The 9,116-nt window shown below is 34.8% G+C and overlaps 1 non-coding gene across 1 annotated transcript; it reads left to right on the top strand.

The window, feature by feature from the left end:
- Positions 1–221: 221 nt before the first annotated feature.
- TRNAT-CGU (transfer RNA threonine (anticodon CGU)) lies at positions 222–295 on the top strand. Its single transcript has one exon. It is a non-coding gene; the product is annotated as a tRNA-Thr (tRNA).
- The last annotated feature ends 8,821 nt before the right edge of the window (positions 296–9,116 follow it).

Raw genomic sequence — 9,116 nt, 5'->3', positions numbered from 1 at the left:
GGCACGAAAATGGAACATGTTCTACTCCCCTGGCAGTAGACCTTGGTACTGCCGCCGAAATTCTGTTAGGTGCAGTGAAATACTGTCCATATAGCCACCTACACTTGTTTTGCGTGTATTCCATTTTCAGGCAGTAGACTGCAGCTCACAGCAGCCGTCAAATACAGCTAGTGGAGCCCTAGCCTTAAGGAGGAAGATTCGATCCGGTGCTGTGGATTGAATTCGGCGTAGCTCAGTGGTCAGAGCGCTTGGTACGTAGAACCAAGAGACCCGGGTTCGATCCCCGGTTCCGGAGCGAATTTTTCTCCTCAAATATTAATTGTCAATATTACAGATATTATTCTGTGTGACAAATTAATAAATCTATAATATGGATTAATCTTGCTCAGGATAGGGACCTATGGCGGGCTTATGTGAGGGCGGCAATGAACCTTCGGGTTCCTTAAAAGCCAGTAAGTAAGTAAGTTTAAATTATATCTCAAAGAATAACCGTTTGGAATTAATAACATTACTTACGGTTCTCCCTGTTAATTGGGAAGAGCGAGAACTGGTCATATTATATCTGCATTGGCCCCCCTTGTATCACAGGAACATTTATAATTATTTATATACATTACGTAACACGACTTTCCTTTTTTCAGCCGATTACGATTGTAAGAATGGGACGTGTGATTCATCCCATCCGGTACCCGCACACTCTTCAATTCCTGTGTACGTATACTACACTTTGTTTTGTAAGAAAGAAGAGCATTTAAAAAGCAAGTATTCATGTACTTCTCTGCTACAATCTTCATCATGTAAATGAGCCTCAATTATTTCAGCATTAAGTTACCATATGAACTAATTACGCAAGTTAGTGCTTGGAAATTAGGTCAAGCTACACTCGCAGACGACATTAGTTGATAAAGCCTGCAACATATGGGCAGGATGTCAATGTGAGTTACAAGTTAAAAAAAAGAAAGGAAATAAATTACGTCATTGTTGTATTGGCTGGCACATGCTAGCTCTTCTGATAAGACAGCTGTGTTATTCTTCCCATACTCATCGAGAGTTTACACTAATTCTAGCATAAATATTATTTTATTTTAATGTATTTTTATAAATGTGTTCACAAAATATCCTACAAGAATGTTTGAAGAGTTCAGAACCATAGTGGGCCAAGCGCCATTTACTAAAACCGTAGAAAACAAGGGTTAAAATGAAGTTATCTGTAGTAATGTCACGAGAGGTCTGAGATCTGCCGATAAATCCACGAGCGAAGCGAGTGGATTTATCTGGGAAATCTCAGACCTCGAGTGACATTTATTAAGACTATTTCGTGAATAAAATAAAAATTTAAATAATATATCCCTAAAATTCGATCACAAAATATTAATAATTGTATATTAACGAATACTTAACCTATTCAGACATTGTGAAGTTGAAATACTCGTAGATGAATATCGATTATTGAAATAAAGAAATTCGATGTTATTATTCAATAATGCCAATTGCAAAAAGCGAAATACAGGTTTAACAATGTTAATTACATGTACTGCACTTTTCTCTTATTATTATAACAAATAAATTTTCATTATTTGCTGAAATCATAATTTAATTTAACAGTAACAGTGGGGACAGCTATATACCAATGCTTATGTATTCACAGTGAGACATGTTGCTACACAGTGAAGCCATCTCTGTATAGATAGGCCTAATTAAAACACGAATTTTATTACGCCATACGAAAGGCAGTTTGATCAAAGACATTATTACTATGCAAGGTCTATGAGTTTGATATGCGATGATGTTACATAAATTTGAACGTATATTAATTGTTTAATTTCAATACAAATGTTATAGGCTACAATTTTATAGGTTACGTTAGGCCTACCTGTGGAAGCAGGACCAATGTCAGCTGTGCCTTGTTTCGACCGTTACTTACAATGAGTGCTACACGAAAGCATTTTTTATAGCTCGACAAACGCATTCTCGCTGTAGTGTGTAACGGAACTAAAGCTGCATCTACACAGTTCAATATTCCAATCGCGTATGCGTGCAATCTGGGAAGAATATTGAAAGAATCAAGTTTAAAAGGTAGGCTACGTTCAATTAAGATGCATAAAGATTTTGTATCTACATGGTGCGCCGTTTTGAACGTGGTCTTCACTGCGTAAATATATTAATTAATATTAAATATCAATCTTGCATTCATTGCTTTAAAGTTGAAAGAAAAGTTTAACCGTGTAGTTGCATCTTAATGTATTCATGATCATCAATTTACGGGGAAACAGTTGGCGACAACGACTAAACAAAAGAACGACCATGCGATAAATTGATAGCGATAAATCTAGCTGCAGAAATTATCGCAAAGTTTGACTGTGATTGGTTGGAATTCAAAATTTCATTACATTTCATTGGTCGAAAATGGAATGACGTCATATAAACGAAATAGTCACCATAATTCAATAGAAACATATAGCAAGTAATATAAAGTATACACATTCAATCTAAATGATATGTCAATCTTCATTAAACTATGGTATTCACTTAAATTTATCCCTTGCTTTCTCCGTTTTTAATAAATGGCCTACTATGGCTCTGAATTCTTTATTTAGTAGTTAAAAAAAACAATATAAATAAAGACAAGACACTGACAGAAAAAGTAAAGAAATACAGAGCAGAAAATATAAACAAAAGAAGTCAATGGCAGCAAATAAGGAAACGAACAAGAGAATATAATTATAATCAAAAGCCTATAAAAGAGACTGGCTAACGAGAAAGACAGGCTACGGCGTGACGTCACATTCTTAGTCACGTGGCTAACGAGAAAGACGCCACGCTTAGTCATTCATAACATGGCCGACATTGAACAAGTTTAATATAGCAATTCCTTTGTTTTTTTTAGAACTTTGAACATGCATTTATATTAGGCAATTGTCACGATGGCCATGACTAGACCGAGATAATCACGTGACTCCAATTCGTGACGTAGTCTGTCTTTCTAGTTAGCCACCATGCCACGATAAACAGATAGGCTACGTTATGCTACTACGATTTTATTTTGTTAATATTGAGAAGCTGTTAGTCATTTGTTTACAGTATTGTTGGAAAACACAAAGCAAATGGTTTTAACAGTTAGCCACCATGCCACGATAAACAGATAGGCTACGTTATGCTACTACGATTTTATTTTGTTAATATTGAGAAGCTGTTAGTCATTTGTTTACAGTATTCTTGGAAAACACAAAGCAAATGGTTTTAACAGTTTCAGAACCATTTGTGAGTTGAAGAGAAACGTGAAGAACTTCACTGAGTGTACATCTGACGAATGTGCCAGTTCATTGACAATTTTAAAGAACATTTAAATCATTGTATTGCCATTCGCGGTGGTCATTTTGAAAATGTTATTCATCGAGCATGAATCTCCCCTGTTCTGTCTTTAATCTTGTGCAGTAATAATTGAAATATATAAAATTTGTTCAAGGTTATTAATTATTAAAATCGTTCATATTTTATTGGTGTTCTCCCTATCATCTTAAAAGACCGGTTGCTATACACTAAGTCCCTTCGGAGGACTTCGATTTATTTATTACGCATACAAAAAATTCTCTCAAATTAAGGGATTATATAAAAACGAAATTAATAAAATTGTGTCCCTACAGTCTTGAGGATGCTCGCATGGGCCCTCAAAATGAATAATGTTTTTTATATTTGACTTATTTTAAATTAAATTGTAATTGTATATATTCGACCATGTCTATGCATACATTATGCCATCGACAATAAAGTTCTATCTATCTGTCTGTCTATCTATCTACACTTGAATTAAATTCTTATCCACGATTCCGCTCTGTTTTTCCTTCGTTTTGTTTGTTGCTTTTTCTGTTTATTTATAGGTCATAATCTATAACAAAGATATGTACAAGGGGTAAATTAGGTACAAAATAAACGTCCCTACGCGTGTGAGCCAGGTGCTACCCTAAGGTGACTTAGACAAATTCACGCTACAGAAGATCGGTTATTTTTTGTGTCTTAGGACTGTACAGTCTTCATTATTAACATTTTCTACACTCCTATCACATTCACTATATTTTAAATTTTTTAATAAATTACAAATTTTCATGATTTTGAAATGTGTCATTTATTTACTGTAAAGTTAAATGTATGTAAATAAATTTCTTGTAGACCAAGACATACCTTGAATGTTGCTCTTTAACATTCTTTATGCTCGACCGTGCCGAAATGTAGTAATTATACACCTGGTAGCAGCCCTTTAATGGACCTCATTAAAGTACACCTATTCATTAAAGTTCAGGTGTTCCACCAATCAGAAAATACCATTGTAGCAATATGAAAGCGTAAGTATCGATTATTCTCGGATATGCAATCGAAAGACAACAATAAATCAATAAATCACCTATATTTGAAATAACGTCAGTTCTGTTACTATAATAATTAGCGTTAATTGTAAATAATATTCAAATAAATTCAATTTGTCATCTCGTTTTTCAATATCTAATTCAATTTCAAGGTTATATCACAGTCTAGTATATACAGTCGCGAAGCTCAATACGTAGTAAATATGCAAACATTAGATAGTTGCTCACCACTAGGATCGCTAATATCGCCCCATTACAGGCAATGCAAAATAGTACCGTCACGGTCTATTGTTTCTAGCACCCTCAAAACTCAAGCTTCGTGACTGTATATAGTAGACTGTGGTTATATCAAGATTATTTTACTCTCTAGATTATATCAAGGTCAATGTCGACATTTGTTTCTCGGAAAAAAAAACAATACTTTCGCGTCTGCGCACATCTCACAATTTACGGGGTATTGCACAAGGTCAGTTCCGCTCCTCAGTCAGATAAGAATAACATGAATACTTATGAATAATTTCAAGTTAGAAATATGGTCGAGTATAAAAAGTCGTATGAAACTTGACTGTAATGGTAATTAAGACGCTCGTATGAAAATTACTCGCGTCTTAATTACTACCATTATAGGCTCGTTGCATAATGTACTATTGTCTTTGGTAACCTAACCACGGTGAGATAAATTATTAAAATTGAAATAAATCTACATACTAACTGCACTCATAACTGATGTGGCTCTGTAGCTCATTGCACGTTCTTTCACTATAACTCACCGCACTTACACTACTACGCATTTCACACTCACTAAAACTGACTCACTTTCATTATAAATCTAAGAAACATCGAACATATTATACTACCTTCTTTAAGCCTATTTTTTATATGTGGTTATTGGTAAAGCATTTAGTAAGCCTGCAGGTAGAGCATTCTAGTCTGTTATAATACGGCTGAGAACAGAAAACTTTCCAATGTCCGTCCTCTGTTTTCTTTCCCTCGATTTATGTGAATAGTCGTAATTTGGCGGCTGGAATCTATTTTTTATTTCTCTTCAGGCAGGTTTACCGCAGTACATTTTGAACATTGCGCATAATCGAACTCGTGTTCTTCTGCCTTCTACACAACCTTCTGCAATAGAATCGCCCGCCACTGCCACAGTGTTGTTGTCTTCCAGTTCTCACGGTATGTGCATCGGTAAGATTTGTATGCAAATGCAGCTTGAGGCCTTGCTACACATTGTCAACTTCTGGAGCAAGTTTTACTGCTTTCTTGACCTCCTAAGATTACGTATCCCTTACGCGCATTGGCTGGTAGAGGTCGCATCGTCGTGGATGTCGTTCGCTTTTGATAAGAGGAAATGTCTTACTGTCGATGTCGGCAAGAATAATTTTGTAACGCGCTTGGCTTCCTGCGTCGATCGAGTATAGTAAGTATTCTGTAATACATTTCTAGCCGGTGACGTGGGGAACATTATAACAGGTTTGTTTCTGCAGCAGTTTCCAACGATTTGAAACCGTCATAAACAGGCTTCGAGACTTCGGACCCGATAGAGCAGTTCAGTGGGAAATCTGCAAAACGGCGTACTGAGTATAGTGGTAAAGCGTACAGTGGGTGGGGGTACTGTAGAATGAATGCCAACAAATACGCAAAGGAAAACGCTCTGGATTTGAAGGTTCTGACGAATAATTTAGTTTTCATACAAATATATTTTCAAACTGTGTCTGAAACTATTACACGGTTAGAAAAGTCAGAGTAAGAGATGCCGGAAGCCCTCAAATTAGTTGAGGAAATGATGCAGAGAATTAATGAGACTCAAGTACAACCGTTACTGAAAGTGTAAAACAGAAATGGAAATTAATTTTATGTAAAAATAACGGATATGGAGCATTGTGTATTATAAACAGCAAATTAGTGGACATAGAGTCACCCGAGAATAAAGGACTGTCTCTTAGAGACTGAAATGATGTTAGGTTTCTTCGTTTTGCTCCTATAAAGTCATGCGACGTATATCGCAGCTTTTCACAGTACAAACTGTGTTTGGCAGATAACCGAAAAAGATTTACGTTTGAGACACTGAGAATGTATCTTGTAGTACATTGCAATTCGGTACTGTAACTGCACTTCCTAAAGACGACCAATAGGATAAACGAAGAAATTAAAATTGCTATATGTTTATTTCCACCATTAACACTGTGTATAATTAAACACAAATGCTTATAAAAGACAGGAGAATAAATGCTTTTCACATTCTTTTGACATTATCACTGTGTAATGTATATTTACTTTCAGAATGTACATATGTGTGTGTTTCCCCATACTACCGTACTCTATTTTAAATAGCAACGTTGTTACCTCAACACATCTCTACCTTTTACTACCTGCAGCGAGTCAACAACCTATAGTACATGCACAGTAAACTTATTGTATCGGGTCCCAAGTCTCGAAGCCTGCTCATAAACATGCACACATCAATTTTACACATTGTAAAGTCGATGAGCGCATGCTCATGAATCATGACTAGACATTGGAAGTTAAGGCACTAAAAATGGTATTTTAGGCGCCTAAAAAGGCCCTGAAAACAAAAAAAAAATAGGACAATAAAATGCAATAAAATTATATTGAACTAGTGGCTTGTGCAGCAAATGCTGCAAACTAAGTTAGACGTTCAAATGAAATTTTTTTCAGATTCATTTTCAACGAAGAATACCAGACATTTTGAAAGTTACTGATATTACAACAACTATTTTTAACAAAATAATCTGCCCTCAATGGGGGTGACCATAAAGATCCAGAATAAACGCACTACAGAATAATTTAGAAAGACAAAAATATTAAATACAGGAATTGTTTAGTAAAACATCCAGAGAAATGCAAACCCAATAAAATCGTCAATGGCCGAAATATAAATGGTAATGTAATATTTGGATTGAATCCTTAAGAATATCCAATAAAATTTTTTTTGAATTTCAAAAAATCGGAGACCGAGTGCTTTTAAAATATTCCATGTGAATTTAGGAAGTGTGCCACGAGCAGCAAACAAAAGACCAGAAATTTATTGGTCTGACTCAATATTTGGGGTTTGCCCTGCGACACAGAATAGCTCACAAAATTTAAAATGAAAAATTATATAAACAGGTTTGCGACAAAATTGATTAAGACATAAGAAAAAAATAGAACCAAATTATAATTTAAATTGAATGTAGCCAGAGGACAGTCATAGGACTGCAACCTCCATACATGTTTCTTGTGTTCTTTTATAGTACAGTATTTATAATTTTTAAGCACAATTGTATTATACATAATTGTATAATAAAGTTTTCTTATGATTAGAAAAAAATAAAATTGAATGTACACCATAAAGATGGTATTTCTCACACTACTTTATTAAACCGGGTCGGACTGTAAAGAAAACAACTATCGCAATGTTCATATTTTAAGATTCCCTGCAGATTACACAGTTTCATTTATACCACTCAGAACGTTTTAATTAATTAAGGGTCGAATTCATAGTCGTCACTTATAAAATAAGGAAACACTTAAGTAATGAGCATTTCCTTAGCACTTAATTCGAATCGTATTGCAGAGACGCTACTCATTCATATGCCCTGAGCATTCCCTTGACATCAAAAGAAATATGGCAACATGGCTAGACGTGAGCGCTTTCCTACATTCAATTGTTTTCCAGCGCCTTCAAATTGTTAAATCGGCATTATTGTCATACACAAATACAGAAGTAAATATTATAGAGCTAAAATTATACAAGATGTCCAGAAAGCATTTTACAGAAAAGAAAGAAGTGAGCTAAGATAACTAGTTATGAAGTATGGAGATATCGTCGAAAGTAAAAAAAAAAACAGATAATTGTTCTCTCCAAAAGAAGAAATTGACATAGAACAAAATTGCAGTTGAGTTTAATGCAAACTCCGGAAATATTCCTGTAAGTAAATCATTTTTATTTATTTTTCAGTTATTTTTATGCTAAACAAAGTGGAAATGATATAATTACCGCAAATTTTAACAGCTTATTCCTTGGGTAGAATACAAACAAAAATGCAAATGACACTTTGTTGGGACGTGAATACTTTTCGAAAAAAGAAATGCCACTGAAATCTACCTGAAATGCTGCTGTATCATAAAATCTCAAAGCAACCAGTACTTTCAGCAGTGGCGAAATCGGTAAGCCTCATGGTTGTATTGTGAATTGAAATGAGAGACACCAGAATATTCACAACAGCGTTCTTGTCGAAACGGTATGTCCTCTTAAACTGTTGATCATTATTAGACATCGGATTCTAGGGCAAATGCCTATTTTGTTTCTTTAGGAGAAAAGTAAAAATAATTATTAATATTTGTGTTTCATGGAAATTGAAAGGTATTCAAAGAGTTTTATAGTGCCCTAAAATGCCCTAAAACGGTTATTAGAGCCTAATTTGTTAATATTCGCCTAAAAATGCCTAACTCACTGTAAAGTTCCGCATTTTACTCTTACTTTTTATAATTTATACATGCATTCACTGCGAAATTTAAGGCATTTAAAAAGTGGAAAGTTTGCTTCACACCGGCCATGAAACCATTGATAAAGGAAACAAAATGTTTTGAATCTCACGACACTCGCAATAGATTTCACCGAATTTAACATGTTTGGAGGCATAAATGCCGACAAAGAACCAACCTTAGTTTTGAAGCAGGCAACAATCACAACATGTGCTGCTACCGATTCAGAGATATACTATACTATAAAAATGACTGTTTTCGGTCTGA

Source organism: Periplaneta americana, chromosome 2 (genome assembly GCF_040183065.1).
Source record: "Periplaneta americana isolate PAMFEO1 chromosome 2, P.americana_PAMFEO1_priV1, whole genome shotgun sequence".
Classification (NCBI taxonomy): Eukaryota; Metazoa; Arthropoda; class Insecta; order Blattodea; family Blattidae; genus Periplaneta; species Periplaneta americana.
This window is presented reverse-complemented; position numbering and strand designations above follow the sequence as displayed.